General features: G+C 44.3%; 1 protein-coding gene across 16 annotated transcripts in view; it reads left to right on the top strand.

Moving 5' to 3' along the window:
* The first annotated feature begins 1,111 nt into the window (after nucleotides 1–1,111).
* The window catches only part of LOC123791278 (ral guanine nucleotide dissociation stimulator-like), a 74,451-nt gene continuing 60,215 nt past the window's right edge, over nucleotides 1,112–15,347 (top strand). For 14 of the 16 annotated variants that reach the window (XM_087860539.1, XM_087860536.1, XM_087860533.1 and 11 more), the window contains exon 1: nucleotides 1,112–1,397. The gene's annotated coding sequence lies outside the window, so the exon portion shown is untranslated. Of the gene's footprint in view, nucleotides 1,479–15,347 lie in introns of all 16 variants that reach the window. The other 2 variants (XM_087860530.1, XM_087860528.1) reach the window with 2 other exon arrangements.

The following is a 15,347-nucleotide window of genomic DNA, read 5'->3' as shown; positions in this document are numbered from 1 at the left end:
AGTTACAGGTTCCCCGGAATGAGAAAAAGTGTTGTCCCAATTGGATGGAAAGCAAATGATTTTAAACAGCCAGCTTAAGTACTTGCTCTAATGCCCTCAAAATTTGGAGCATCAAAGGATCCAGATGCCAGTAAATAATCCTACAGATCTCTTGTAAGGAATCTCCAGGCCATTTTCCATCTCAAAGCTTTGCTCCAGGTTACAGGCACCTAGCTTTAAAAAGGATACCAGTCTGAGAGTCAGGTCCCTCAGGTTCTGGTTCTAGCTACTGGATTGCTATGCGGCCTTGCACAACACAGAGAACGTGCACTTCCTGCAAAGCAAGACACAAGATCCTAAAGAGCCCTCTGAGCAAGGGACTCGAATACCCCAAGTGAAGTTGGACCCCACAAACCTGCCCTTCCTGAAGCCAAACCCATTTATTTTAGTGTGAAATTGGACCTCTGGTTTTAGCGTGGTCAAAGGGACTTCCCTCCTTGGTGTGAATCTAGAAGTCAAAAGGAAAAATAGTTTTCATTTTAAAAGCCTTGAAATTTTCTTACTGAGATGTTCTTCTGCTTCACGCGGCACTAGAGGAAACTCGGTGGGAAGTACGGACCAAGGAGTGAAGCTTTGGGAGCACTGGACCTCTCCGGGGGTGGGGGTGGCGGTGGGTGGTGGTGGGAGTGGGCAGATGCCATCCAGTGACTTGGGGGACACTGGAAAGGTAAGTCACCGCGCCTCGCTCCCTGGAGAACTACATTTCCCTAAAGGCCTTGCGGCACACAGTGGGGTGAGGAGGAAGGACGTGTTCAGACCCAGCCCATTGACTCCCATCGTGCCTAAGACTCGCCAACCTGATTGGAGGGCTCTGTCGCAGTGCATCCTGGGACTTGTAGTACAGAGTGTTCAAGGTCCCAGCTCCTTTGTGATTCGCGGTGCCGACTTGGCGCTCCAAGAGCGCCCTCGGGAGGCGGAACTAAATCGCGTGCTCGTGCGCCGCACCCGAAGGGCTAGCCGGCGCCTCCCGCGGGGCGGGGCCGTGGATTCCGTGCCGACACCGCCTTCCTGCCCCGCCCTTTGCCGTACTGGGCCCGCCCCTCCTTCGTGTAGCCACAGCTGAGGCGGCGGCGGTTGCAGCGGCTGTGGCGGCGGTTGCACGGCTGTGGCGGCGGTTGCAGCGGCTGTGGCGGCTGCCTGGCGAGAATGGCGAGTGGCCCGCGGGACACGCGCTGACCCAGACCATATGTAGTGATTCCCGCGGGGCAGGCACCTCCTGCCCCGTCGGCGGGGCCGGGTTCCCCACAGCGGGATGTTCTCCCGAAGGAGCCACAGAGATGTGAAGAAGTTCCCCCAGAAGGTGCTGGACCCCAAGAAGGACGTGCTGACGCGCTTGAGGCACCTGCGGGCGCTGCTGGGTGAAGAGCGCTCTGGGGCGCCGGGCTCGGGGGCACCTGCCCGGACGTGGGCCGACGAGGGTCGGGCCTGGGATGCGGACGGTATGGGGGTGGGGTGCGGTGGGGGTGGCGTGAGACCCTACTTTCCCGGCCCAGCATTGTTCCCCGACAGCGGGCACTCTGGCCCTGGGGCTCTGCCCTGTCGCCCAGAGTGTAAACTTACCCCGGATTCGCGCCGGTCACCTCGAGGCCGGCCAAGCCTTGACTCTCTCCCCTCCCCACCAAATCCTGCACTCCAGGTGCTACACACACACACACACAGACACACACACACACACACACACACACTGAACTGTCACCTCCCCTCTCGTTTTTTAACTTTAATTTTTGACTCTGACGCCCTAAGTGACTGAGTCTCCAAGTGTTCCCAGCACAGACTTAATTGAACTGTCATCTCTTTTGTGGGCCCCCTGCCCTTAAATTTTATTTTTACTTTTCGTCGGAGTCTTCAAATACACTGAGCCTCGGAGCGCTCCCAGGATAAATTTAATTTAGCTGTCATCTCTCTTCCTATGCTCCTCTTTTTATTTTTATTTTTATTTTGGGTCTGGCTGCTTGGGTTTCTTCGTGTCCTTGGTGTGAAGGGGGCTCCTCCTGTCTGTTGGAGGGAGGGGTGGCTTTCCTGGGTTCAAGGAGGCGGCTGCTTCTTTATTGCCAGGATGACAGTGATAGTTATTTGCCTTCTTTCATTTTTATGGACTGCGGGGTGGAGGTTCTGTGGAGCCCAGGGGGGACCGCTGTTGACCTGAGATGAAGCTCATCCTTGTGGCTGTGAAGTGTCCACGAGGCTTCCTGTCACCTGCTGCATGTGATCTCTAGCTGCCTTGCTGGGCTGTGTTTTGTTTTCTATTTTCTTACCTACTTAGTCTTAACTTTTGTGAAGGACCAAACACCTGTGCTGTCTGTAGTGTTTTGGGGGGCTGAGAAAAGGACACCTTGTTTCTTCTAGATGTCTTTTTTATTCTTAAAATGAGGAAAAAGCACCTGATTTAGGACACGTAGTCTTAATGTGTTTGTTATTTGAAGAAATATGACATAAAAGAATTCATTTTATATGTGAGAATTTTAAATAAAGATCTTGCTCATGAGATTGAAAGTTGCCAATTATTTCTATTTATACCCTGCGAAGTACCTCTGAGAAGCTCACACACACACACACACACACACACACACACACACACACACCACCTGGTTTTGCCAAGTTATTCACAGTCTGGGATTCCTTGAGAGTTACACTATCTTGTTCAGTTTGGAATGAAATGTAAGTTAATTACTTACTGTTAAGAGGGATTAGTTTTAGTTTTCAAGACTTTTGAAAGTGAAGCGTGGTGTCCTTGGTAAACTGCAGCGTCTCCTCCCTGTAGTAAAATCTCATGCATACACAGGTTGCGTTGTGCAGAGTTCTTAGTAGTGACTGATTAACACCTACTGCAGGGACATTTTTGATAAAGGAAAGTTGAACAGTATTTTAAAGCATTTGATGCTCTGGGAGTTTTTCTGAGCTAGAGAATTCGAACTTTTGTTCTCTGTCTGCAGGATTAGGTTTGCTCCATTTTGTAAAGGGAATCAATTAAACCTAGATCAGTTTGGCTTCTCAGAGATTGTTACATTGTTACCATTCTGAGAAAGTAGTTCGTTTTCAAGGCTCTGTAATTGTGGTTTCACTTTAAGGTGCAGTATCTTATTTTGAGGAACTTTCTTTTTTCATTTCATTGAGCTCATTATGACTTCAGTTTTGTACCATAGAGAGGTTCTTTGCTATTAGGTTGTTTTTTGTGGATGCATTTGTTTGTGGAATGACCCAGTGTACTTTATTTTTGCAATCTTTATCCGTAGGGACTACGTTTTTGTAAATGTGTCTGAAGAATTCTAGTCATGTCTAATGTAAACTTACGCTAACAACTGTGGTGTAAAGACTTTAAAGAAAAACAGTTCGTTAAGGTACTATTTCCTGACATGTAATACCCTATTTATTTGCTACTTAAAAGTCTACTTAGAAAAAATGGCCTCCTGATCTGAAAGACAGGAATTAGCCAAGATCAAGAAAACTATTTGAAGGAAATGAATGGACATTATTGTTGCATTTTTATTTGCATATTTATGTAATACTCTTGCTTTTCACCTGTTTCGTCTTCAAGCGATAATAAAGATGTTCTTTTTTACATACAAAGATGATACCATTGATCTGGATTTGCAGCCTGTGGCTGCATCACTTTGGCTGGTTACTTAGCGTGTCTTTGAACCTCGGTTTCTTTACACTGTCAAATGGGCCTGGTAATGTCTACCTTGTAAAGGTTATTCCAAGTATAATGTATAAACTACTTCAGCTTTCAGCAGGCATGTAAAGTTTCCTCTGCCATTACTTGCATCCCATCATTAATAGGATAGGACAAATATTTTGATAGGTACTTTCTCACACCACCCTTTATATTTTGATAATTGCTATGAATTTGTTCTCTCTTTATAGAAATTAGTCTGTGTTTAAGACAATCGGCTGAGAGACACACATTCATGGTAATGGCTCCATTTAGAACTTGCTTAGCTACTTTAATCTGGCTACATATTGTAGATTGGCCTGAAATTATTAACTTTATTTGACAAGGAGGGAGACTGAGGCACAGACAGACCTTACATGGGGCCAAGCTACGGACTAAATGGCCTATATGTATTGTGTTAATTACAGGTAGAACAAAGAGCTATTAGGTCCCCAGACTTCCATTTCTCCCTGCATGGTTGAAATCATCAATGGAAGAGTAAATGAGTAAATAAAACAAACCAGAAACTAAAAAAAATTCTGTGCATTGCTATCTTGCTCCAGCAAAGATTACATGCTTAATTAAAAGTTGGGTACCCACTACAAATCCCCATATAGAAATGGTATTGATGTAGCAAGAAGAATTGATGTAATAGTAAGCATATAGTATGGTATGTAATTGGATAGTGGCTTATATGTTGGACTCCATTATAGGGTTTCAAGGGGTCAAAAAAGATCATTAAGAATGGCACAAACAGAAGGGCGTCTTGAAGGAGTTTTACTCGTGCTGGTCCCTGAAGGATGGCTAGACTACTGAGCCACATGTGTGGCTTTTATTTAAAAAAGTAAAAAGAAACAGGTGAAATTAATTTTAATAATTCATTTTATTTAATCCTGCAGATCTAATCTGTATCATATTAACAGGTAATCAATACAGGATATTAGTATATTTTATGTTCTGTTTTTCATGCCAAGTCTTTGAAATCCAGTGTGTTTTGTACACTTATAGCACGTCTCATTTCAAACTAGCTACTTTTTAAGAGCTCAGTATCTATATGTGGCTAGTGGCTGCACACTGGACAGAGCAAAGTTAGAATTTGGGAGGGGCAGCAGGAAGACAGTTCAGGCAAGGGGAGATGGGAGCTGGTAGTGGAAATACACGTGGCAACGATGTAGAAAGGTGAGGAACACCAGGCTGCTCCTCCTCCAGTCCAGTGAGGGAGTCACAAGGTGATGTTGGTCATGAGATGCAGTGCGAGAATTCTTGCCCTGAGGGTGTTCACAGTGTCAGATGCGTGACTGGAGTGCTATGTAGGCCAGGGGTCGGGGCAGGAGAATGAGTTGGACTGGGGGATCTTGGTGGGGGGAGAGGAGTGGTGGCTGGACGGGCAGAAGCTGAGGCAGTTTGGGGGCCAGATCAGAAAAGGTCTCATTTGTCTGAGTTGGAAGCTTGTATCTTACCTTGCAGGTGAGAGGGCCGCTTGAAGAACTCTTAGTACGTCAAATGATAAGATTTGAGAGCTGCCTGCCTGTTAGCAAGGCCAGGAAATTGGATTGGGGGGTGACGGGACAGGTGACACTGCTGGCAGCAAGGGAAGAGACAAATGACGAAGGTCTGAACTAAGGTGCTCCATGAATGGAGGGGGGGGTGCGATTTCAAAGGACCAATGCAGCAGGAGCTAGTGGTTGCCTAAGTGAAATGATGAAAGAGGTTTGTAGAAGCCAGGCGAGGAGTGATCAGTCTGAAGGAGAAGAGTTCTGGGATAAGAGGCCATGGTCCAGGCAAATCAAGTGACATCGGGCTTGGGCCAAATATTTGGAGACACAGAAGAGAGAACCGTTTCTCACAAATACTCTCTCTATATTGACAGAGTAAAATGGAACATTTTGGTATATTTCCTTTAAAGCATCTGCTGCTTTAGGTAGGGACAAGTTCAATTACAATTTTAAATGTTGCCATTTAAACTTATTTTATTATTAGCATGTTCCTCTCATTTTTTTCCCCTCTCATTTTTATTAACTACAAACATTTGTCGAAATTGTGTACCGTAAGTTAGCTTACCCTTTCCTGGATTGTTAAATTGTTTCCTTCCTTTCTCTCTTTCTTTTGTACTTTTTTCTCTGATATGAATAATACCACTCAAAACATCTTGGGAAGCAGCTTTTTCTATATTTTGTGTTATTTCCTTAGGACAGATTCCATTGAAGTCAAATGGCTGGGTTTGAACGTGTTTCTGACTTGATTCACTGTGCTCTTCCCTAAGTGTTGCTCCCAATGAGCCTGCCAGCAGCAAGGATTGAGACGACCATTTCCACTGTAGTCCGAGTGGCAATAAACACATTCGTGTAATTTGATAATTGGCGGTAGGCATTTTGGAGAACGGGAGTGTCAGGGAGAGGGCCAGAGGAGTTAGGAGGAGATCCTGGCTAATGATAGGGGAAGGTGAATTTGGTGTTAGGGGTGTTGAGTTTCAGAAAAGGGCAAGATCCAAGTGGACACGTCTAGGAGGTTGTTGGACATGGGGTGTGGAACTTAATAAAAGGATAGAAAGCTGTGGTATGGTTGTTTATTGTCATCATGATTCCATCAAATCTTCCCACAACCTCTGATGCAGGTCGTGTTCCTACCCTCAACCTGTAGATGAGAAACTGAGGCCCAGCGAGCGTAACTACTTGTCTGTGAGCACCCAGTCAGGAAGTGGCAGAGCTGGGATTCCTGATTATAAAGCCCATGTTATGCCTCTGCTAGTTATCTGACTCAAAAGTATATTTATATATCAGAAAATATATTTACCCACCTCAGTGAATGTTAATATGTAAACAAAAGCCCTAGAGTTTTTGCATGTCTCCCAAAAATGTTGCTTTGACTTGTGCTGCTCTCTTCCTGGTCTGTTTTACTAGATTCTTCTAGGGAGACTTGAGGCTATATCCGATTTCAGCATGGCAGAAGATAAAAAGACTCCTTTTGTGTTTTGCTGTTCATTGGCCTCTCTGTGCCCTTCCTTGGCGGGCCTAGCAGGTGGTAAAATATTTGCATGGACGTTAGTGCCAAAGGACCTTGTACAACCAGAGCAGAGCCCGAGGTGTCATTTCAGGCTCCTCAGCCAGTCTTATTTTGTCTCTCTCATTCAGCCTTGTTTGAAGCAAAGTCATTTTGCCATAAGGCTCCCTTTGCTAATTTTTCATCAATTACTGACGTTTTATATCTGTAGCTTCTAAGATGTAAGATGGACTTTGGACACAGATATGTGTATCACACATACACCAATCCCTGCCTCGAGGGCTCGGGGATGTCTGGAGTTCTGAAGAGAGAAGGGTGAACCTAGGATAAAAGTCCAGTCGAGCTCAGATGGTTTGTTTAGGACAACTGAAAATGGTTGACTTCCTCCTTTTATTCCGGGAAAAGAGCTAATTGATCGGCCCAGAATATTTTGACGTAAACTTTTGTAATTTGTATTTTTATTTTGTTTGTAAGTGCTTTACTTGCAGTTGGGCGTAAATACTTTTACTGGCTGTTTAGAGTACTGATCTTTCCATAGATAAAACTGTAGAGAATTGTTTATTTAAAAAATTGACTATCAAAATAGCAAATTGATTCAATTTAAGAGTTTAAATTATGCTTTAAAGGAGGAATATGTTATTGTATTGTAAAATTAATAATCTATAAATGTGGTAGACAACTATGCTGTCTTTGGATTTTAAAAAAAAATTTCAGTTCCACAGACATTTTTTTCAAGAGTGTATGAGTGAGTGCGTGTGTGTGTGTCTGTCTGTCTGTTTGCTCAGGAGGGCTGTGTGTTCAGAGATGAATAAGGCAGAAGCCCGGGACCTCTGGTTTAATAGGAGAGGTAGACACAGAAGCAACTACATTTCCCATGAAGGTGTTAGTGCCTCGGTGGAGCTGGTGAAACCGTAGAGGTGGCCACACGCACGGTGTAGAGGAGGCACAGCAGAGAGGCCTCTTGGAGAGCCGCCAGTGCTTCTTCCTGAGGGAGATGAGGTCCGAGGTGGGTTTGGAATGACGAATACGGGGTTTTCCCAGTTGACAAGTCGGGGACGAAGGGACTGCAGAGAGAGGAACTTGTGTGAAGGTAATGGTGTGGCCACCATGGAGTTACGTGTACAATGGCTTTTATCCTGTGGTGTGTGTAGATATTGGGAACCGGGAAGATGTAGGTAGAGAATAGGAGCCAAATCTGACGTGTCCCCTTGGTGAGTGGCCCGAGAGTGTCAGACTCCCTGATTTTGAAACATGGGTCCCGGGAAAGTGAGAGCTTCCTTCCTTTTGGATTGCAAACCCTGAGGGTGTAGCATGGCTGCCAGCGTTCATCTTTCCCCAGAGTAGAGGGAACCCACCACAAATTGAATTCATAATCAGAGGGAAGTGGGGCAGAGAGATGGAGGGTGAGACGAGCGCACTGGACTGTGTGAGCTGAGAGGTTCCCAATGTCTGTGCCATCTCCACCCCTGAGCTTCTCGGTCGCAGGTGCCAGTAACACCCTGTTTTTGCTTTAGTTAGCTTGAGTCCTATTTCTAGGTCATGGGATGGAAAGAATACAGATTAATATGCCTGAAAGAGAGGGGAGAAATCCCAGATCAAGGATGGGTGGGTGGGTGCATATGTGTGGATATGCTTCTCATATTTTTTAAGAGCTGAGCAAATTTCCGTGTAAATATACGTAGAAGAAGGAACTAATAAAAGAGCAAAATTGAAGAAACAGTGCAGAGAAAGGGAATACAAATGGAGAAAGGTGGGGTCTTCAGTGGGATCAAGAGTGTGGGACAGGAGATCAGGCTTGACAAGAGGGACACTGCTTCCTCTAAGGCCACTTGGAGGAATTAAGAATGGGGTCCTAGATGTGGAGGGAGTTCTCACACCATGGCTTGTGTTTTCTCTGTGAAGGTAAGAGGTAGAGTCAACCAACTGCTGAGCCAGTTTTCTTGCTGGTGAGGTGATAGGAACTGAGGATGTCTTGTTCCCTCTCCTGTACCATGCATCCCCTCATAAATGCATTTAACTTATGCATTCAGTACTGGGCCAGAAGCCGGGGAATGTATATATATAAAACGAGGACAGTTCAGGTAGTGCACATATTGTCTGGCCTTCCGCACAGTGACCATGTATCGCAGAGTGCAGCAGGTGGGCCCAGGGAAGTGCTGTGTTCTCAGTGGTCTTTCTTTCTTTCGCGTCTCTCAACTATGGGACCATCTGTCCTACTGGGTGTGGCTCTAGTGGTTAGGGGTAATTTTGATCTTCTCCATTTTTGCCGTGAATGTGGTTTAACCTCACGTAAGATGTGCTTTTGCAAAATGTTTTCTAATATTCTCATTGGATCAATCTGCTGCCTTAAGCTACCAGTTCAGAAAGGACTTACCTTTTAGATTCTTAGTCAGGCTTTGTTTCTGACTTAGTTCTGAATGCCCATTTCAAGTTTTTAACTGTGATTTTTACAAAAGAGATATTTCATAACCATTTTTATGTCTTTTATATTTTTTTAGAAACTGAAACCACATCTGAGAGATATTTTAAAAGTAGTTGTAATTTTTAACAGTAAATATGTAATTTCGCTATTGCAACCACGGTTTAGCTTAAAAGATAAGGAGCCCTTTGATGTTGTCTTGTGTTTGATTTTAAGTGATGGCACATATTCACTGAACTTCAACCATGGTTTGAAGGACACATAGGTACTAGTGACATTGCCTGTGCCCAAGCGTGGGAGCCGTGAGAATGTGCCACTCAGGTCTCTGCTGTGGGGATCATGACTGACTAATAGCTCCGGCTGCTGCCCTCTGGATTCACCAGCAAAGTTTAGCCAAAGCTAGGCTTCTCTCGGGTTACTTGCAGTTACTGAGCAAGCAGGAGTACTAATGTGGTCCACTCATGCAAGAGCCACATGCCTCTGAAGGGTGACTTTGGCTTGAGGACTCCACATGGGTGTGGTCAAGACCTTCTCAGGACTGAGTTGGAGTCTGAGACTCTTCCTCCCCAACCCTCCTTCCATCCCCCTCTCCTTCGCTGGGGTCAGACCTGCACTGTGGTTGAATCCTCTCCCGGCCTTCTCAGGTCTCTCCCCTTTCCCTTCACAGGCGGTTCCCCCAGTCAGTCTCCTACATGTGTAATCCTGTCTTGGTGTCTACTTCTCCGGGAGCCCAAAGTGACACACCGTCCCTTTCCCAGAAGGTGTTGCCCATCCTACCGTCTAAAACCCTTCCGGGAGACAGCACGAGCACACTCCATCTCCCACATAAACTCGATCTATCCCTCCGCCCTGAAGTGCTGTTTCCTCAGAATTCCCACAGCATTTGGAACTTTGCGTTTGGCGTTGATGGCCTTTGGCTTTGTGTCTGCAGGATATCGCCTACTAGTTGATAAATACACTGAGAACATGAAGGGCTTCTTGTTCATCTTGATTCCTTTTGGTAACATACTTCCTTATTTGTAATCGTAGTAATTAGCATTTAATCAGCACTCTCCAGGTGCCAAACACTGCCAGAAATACTTTTACATGGATTAACTCATGTAATCCTCCCAAATGGGATCGGTAATATTATTATCCTCATTTTACAGATGAGACACAGAGAGGATAAGAATCTTGTTCAAGGTTATGCAGCTGGTAAGTGACAGAGTCAGGACTTGAACCCAGGCAGCTGGCTCCAGAGTTCCCTAGTTCATTTAGCAGTTATTTTTTATCCAGACAGAATAGGTGCCAGGGGCTATACACAGTGTTGGGGATGCCAGAACTTGCAATCCAAGTCTAGAATAAATAACTATTAAAAAAGCAAACAAACCCAAAATGTGATTTCCAAATAGACGGATGTAAGTCTGTGGGGGAGTAGCAGCCACCTGATGTTTTGAAAAATTTCTAAAAGCCTTCCCGCGCCAAAGATTGTTTTCACAAGCCAGATGTTCCCATCATTAAAGTAATGATTTGAGACCGAGAATTAAGGCCTCTTGAAGGAGCCCCCTAACCTTCTCCCTTGTGTACGTGCACTCATTATCAGACCCACCCTCTGATCCCAAGGGGAACAGCTGTAAGAAAGGACTATTTGTGTGGACAAAACGGAGAAGAGGTTGGAAAAAGAGGTCCGGGGAGAGGGGCAGATGGACCAGAGGGCTGTGGGTAAGGATAGCCTTGGGTGAGGCTTCTTTCATGGAAACAAAATTGCAGAGACACTATTGTAAAATTTTAAATACACAGAAACCAAAAGTAAGTCACTATCCCCCCAAAAGGACAGGTTATAACTACTAAAAATTCAATGAGATCTTTTTTAGTATTTTTAAGACAGCATGGAAGAGAGGGGAACAGATGACCTATGTTGCTTCGTTACAACTTTTTAAAGGGATTAACGTGTTTTATTTATGTCTGGTCATATTTCTAGAGCAAACAGTGTAGACCTCTATTTTCCATGGACTTCATATCTGATGAGATAAGGATGTGTTTGGGTTAGTTCGGCTGATGTAGTAGAACTTGTGCTGAACTTCGGGGTAGAAGTAAAATATCACCTCGTGTGTGTGTGTGTGTGTGTGTGTGTGTGTGTGTGTGTGTGTGTCAGGTTGCAGCTATTTGTTTTGGAAAGAATGGTTCCATTCCTCTGTTCCTGCTCCTTAAATAAATATGTACAGAAACAGACATCATTTTAACCGAAGTAAGTAAATAATGAACTGGAAAAATATTTGAAATTTATAGGAGAGGATGTAGTTATAACCTCAGTACATAGAGAGCTCCTACATATTAATTGGAGAAATTAGAACAGATGTTTAAAGTATACATATATATGTCACAAATGAAGAAATGACAAGAACCAATGTTTTAAATGTCACTTCAGTTATCTAGGATATATAAACTTACAAATAAAAAAGCATCTACCGATGATTTTAGCAAAGTTGCTGTTTCTTCCCTTAATGATTCCTCCCGGTTATCCGTATTTGCTTTCCAATACACCTTTGATAGGATTCTGATTTGGTATGATCTCTCTGGAAAGTAATTTGTTGGTATGTGCCAATGGTCTTAAAAAATGTACATATCATTTGACCTAATTTCCTTTTGTAGGAAATGATGATAGGTTTACTTAAAGGCGATTAAGAAATGCATTGCAGCGTTGTTTTCACGTTTAAAATTTTGTTTATTGAGGTAAATTTCACATACTATAAAATTAATCATTTTCAAGTGAACAATTCAGTGGCATTTAGAACATTTGCAGTGCTGTGTAATCACCACACCTCTGTCTAGTTCCAGAGCAGTTTTATCACTCCAACAGAAAACCCTGTACCCATTAAGCAGTCGCTCATTCCCTCCTCCCTCCAGCCCCTGGCAAGCAGCTGTGTGTGTGTTTAACCAGCTGAGGTGTTTTTTTTTTCCTCCTAAAAATCATTCTGCTCCACCAGGGTGATAGTACAATAGACCCTTGAACAACGGGTTTGAACTGCATGGGTCTACTTCTATGTGGATTTTTTTATATATATAATAACAGTACAGGACTGTAAATGTATTTTATCTTCCTTATGATTTTCTTAATAACCTTTTCTTTTCTCTAGCTTACTTTATTGTAAGAATACAGCATATCATGTGCATATTACATACATACGAAATATGTGTTAATTGTTTATGTTATTGGTGAGGCTTCTGGTCAACAGTAGGCTGTTATGAGTTAAGTTTTGGGGGAGTCAAAAGTTGCATGGAGGGAGTAGACAGCCCCAATCCTTGCATTGTTCAAGGGTCAGCTGTATATGCTGAGCATATTTATATGAGTGAGGACTCTTGGTTGCAAGTGGCAGAAACTCAAACTAACTTAAAAGGGGGAGATTTAATGATACACACAACTACTGTAGGGGAACATTTAGCTTTAAGTACATATGACTGTTGATAGGGATGTAAGTGGAGTCCAGGACACTCACCCATTCTCACCTCCACTCTCTTTTTTGACCTCCCTCTTGGTGAAAAATACTCCTTCCACTCTTGGTTCTATGTCCATTTGTTTCCTTTCTGTGGTTTTCCTTCGTTCTCAGGCTGACTCTTCCAGGTGCAGGAGAGATGGTCCCTGAAAGCTAGTGACTCTTGAGAAGAGTGTGGCTCCTCTAGGGCCCCAGGTCCTGAGACCATGCTGATTGGCTTTACTTGGGTCATGGGCCCATTCCCGTGGGAGATGGGGTACTCTGCTTGGCCAGCCTGGATATCATTTGCCCCGTTCCTAGAAACGGAATCTCATTCTGGCTCGTATATTCCTGAGAAAGTGGTTCTGGAAAGGCATTCTGATACATTCCCACACAAAATAGTACTGCTCGTATCTCTGCTCATGCCCATGTATATATCACAAGGGCATTGACTTTTGTGTTGATAATCCTCGGGCATTGAGAAAACTTTACATGACGTTTTATAAGTTCTACTTAAGACTGTGGGAGTTATATTTGAGGATTTATCTAATTTGAGGGGAGTAAGGGTTTTCCTTGTAATAAATGGATTTGCCACTCTTTGAATTCTGTCTGTGTTAGTATACATTGTTTTTAAAGTCATCCCACAGGTAGATACTGAGGGTTTGCTGTGTGCCAAATAAATCTGCAGTTTAATGAGCTTTTCATTCATTCGGGCAGATGGACAATAAATAACAAGTAAATGTATAATTTCAGGTAATGATTATAGAAAAATGAAGCTTGATAGGGGTGTGTGTACGCTGGTCTAGGCAGCAGGGTCAGGGAAGGCCTCTCTGAAAAGGGGTTAGAGTCAAGATCGGGTTAAGCAGGGAATAGCTTGGTGGTTATTTATGGGAGTAGTGTTCCAAACAGAGGGAACAGTAAGTGCAAAGGCTCTGAGTCATAAATAGGCTTGAGAATCTAATGGAAGTCAGTAGAGTTGGAGGAGTTGTGGGTGGGGGAGGAAAGGGTAGGACCAGGTGGGGCTTGTAGGTCTCATTGAGGATTTGGGATTTTCCTCTAACTAAGGTGAGATGGGGAGCCCAGGGGAGGACAAGCAAGAGAGTGACCTGAGTTGAACTCAGGACCTTTCTTTGTAAAGCCTTTCTTTTCTTTTGACTTACTTTATAAAAAGTGTGATCCTTTGCCCCAATACTGAGCAGTGACTGGGGACAGAAAAGGGAAGAGGTAAGAGAAAGAAGTGGTGCTGGAGAAGCGAAATGAGTAGCTGTGGAAGCCGTGGCAGAAGCAGGTTTTGCAGAAGGTGGGCACATGTGGCCCGTGTCTGTCCTTATTGTGGCAGCAAGCAGTGATGAGAAGACAGGCTGGGAACACCTCAGCCCGTGGGACAGGAAAGCTAGACTGCTGTGGGGCCATGTAGCGGGACCCACACAGCAGCCCAAGCTTGTAACAGTATGGAGGTGGACTTGCTGTGTTACCCCAAATTTCAGGAAGAGGCAAGAAGCAGATATATTAGAGAGTACCCCTGGGATGGCTGGGTGGCTCAGTTGGTTAAGCGTCTGACTCTTGATTTCAGCTCAGGTCATGATCTCAGGATTGTGAGATTGAGCCCTGCATGGGCTCTGTGCTGGGCCCCTGCATAAGATTCTCTCTCTCAGTCTCCCTCTGCTCCTACTCTCGCCCCCCCCCCCCCCCCGGTGTGCACACAGTTTCTCTTTGTCTTAAAAAAAAAAAAAGTACCCCTGATTTTGACAAAACATGGAGATAGATCTGCCAGTTGCCAGAAAAGAATGAGCACAGGAAAATGTTGATTGGTCAGGGTCATATTAATTTATCTATATCATGATTGCAAAGAGAAGCCAGTGGTTGGCTCAATTTCAGGAACCGACCAAATTAGGGCCCCATTTGTACTTTTTTTTTTTTTAAAGATTTTATTTATTTATTTGACAGAGATAGAGACAGCTAGCGAGAGAGGGAACACAAGCAGGGGGAGTGGGAGAGGAAGAAGCAGGCTCATAGCAGAGGAGCCTGATGTGGGGCTCGATCCCAGAACGCCGGGATCACGCCCTGAGCCGAAGGCAGGCGCTTAACCGCTGTGCCACCCAGGCGCCCCCCCATTTGTACTTTATATTGTGTTTCTTAATGGAAAGACCTGAGGGAGTCTTGATCTCTGGCTCAGTGTAACTTGAAAAGATGTGATTTTTATCTCTTATATACCTGTGTAAAATATTCCTTGAAAAATCAAGCCAATAATGTCACACTGCACAATCTGCTCTGTATTTATGTGACAGGATAGTGTAGCCTGGGGAGCTAGACTGGGTTTGGCTCCTGGCGCTGTTCTCCCAGCTGTTGCTCCTTGGTCAAGTGACTTCACCTCTCTCTGACTCAGCTTTCTCCTGTCAGCCTCAAACAGGTTAACACGTATCCTGGGATTTCAGGACAGAGTATGGCACATAATATGTGCTCAGTAAATATTAGCTGCCGTCATCACCTTCTTATTTGTTTTATGTAGTCTATTTTGGAAATCCTTACATGTTAGCACACTTATTTCTACCTCAGTCTTATTTATAAAAAAATCTTTCTTTTACTTGAGTAGAGTTGACACACAGTATCACGTTAGTTTCCGATGTACAACGTAGTGATTTGCTCATCACAAGCGTAGCTGCCATCTGTCACCGTAACAGCACTATTACAGTAGCACTGACTGTATTCAATATGCTGTGCCTTTCATCCCCGTGACTCGTTCATTCCATAACTGGAAGCCTGTACTACACTCCCCGTCACCCAT

Source organism: Ursus americanus, unplaced genomic scaffold (genome assembly GCF_024610735.1).
Source record: "Ursus americanus isolate L20-20 unplaced genomic scaffold, mUrsAme1.1.p SCAF_68, whole genome shotgun sequence".
Taxonomy (NCBI): Eukaryota; Metazoa; Chordata; class Mammalia; order Carnivora; family Ursidae; genus Ursus; species Ursus americanus.
The sequence above is the reverse complement of the archived record's forward strand: the minus strand, read 5'-3'. Positions and strand labels throughout refer to the sequence as shown.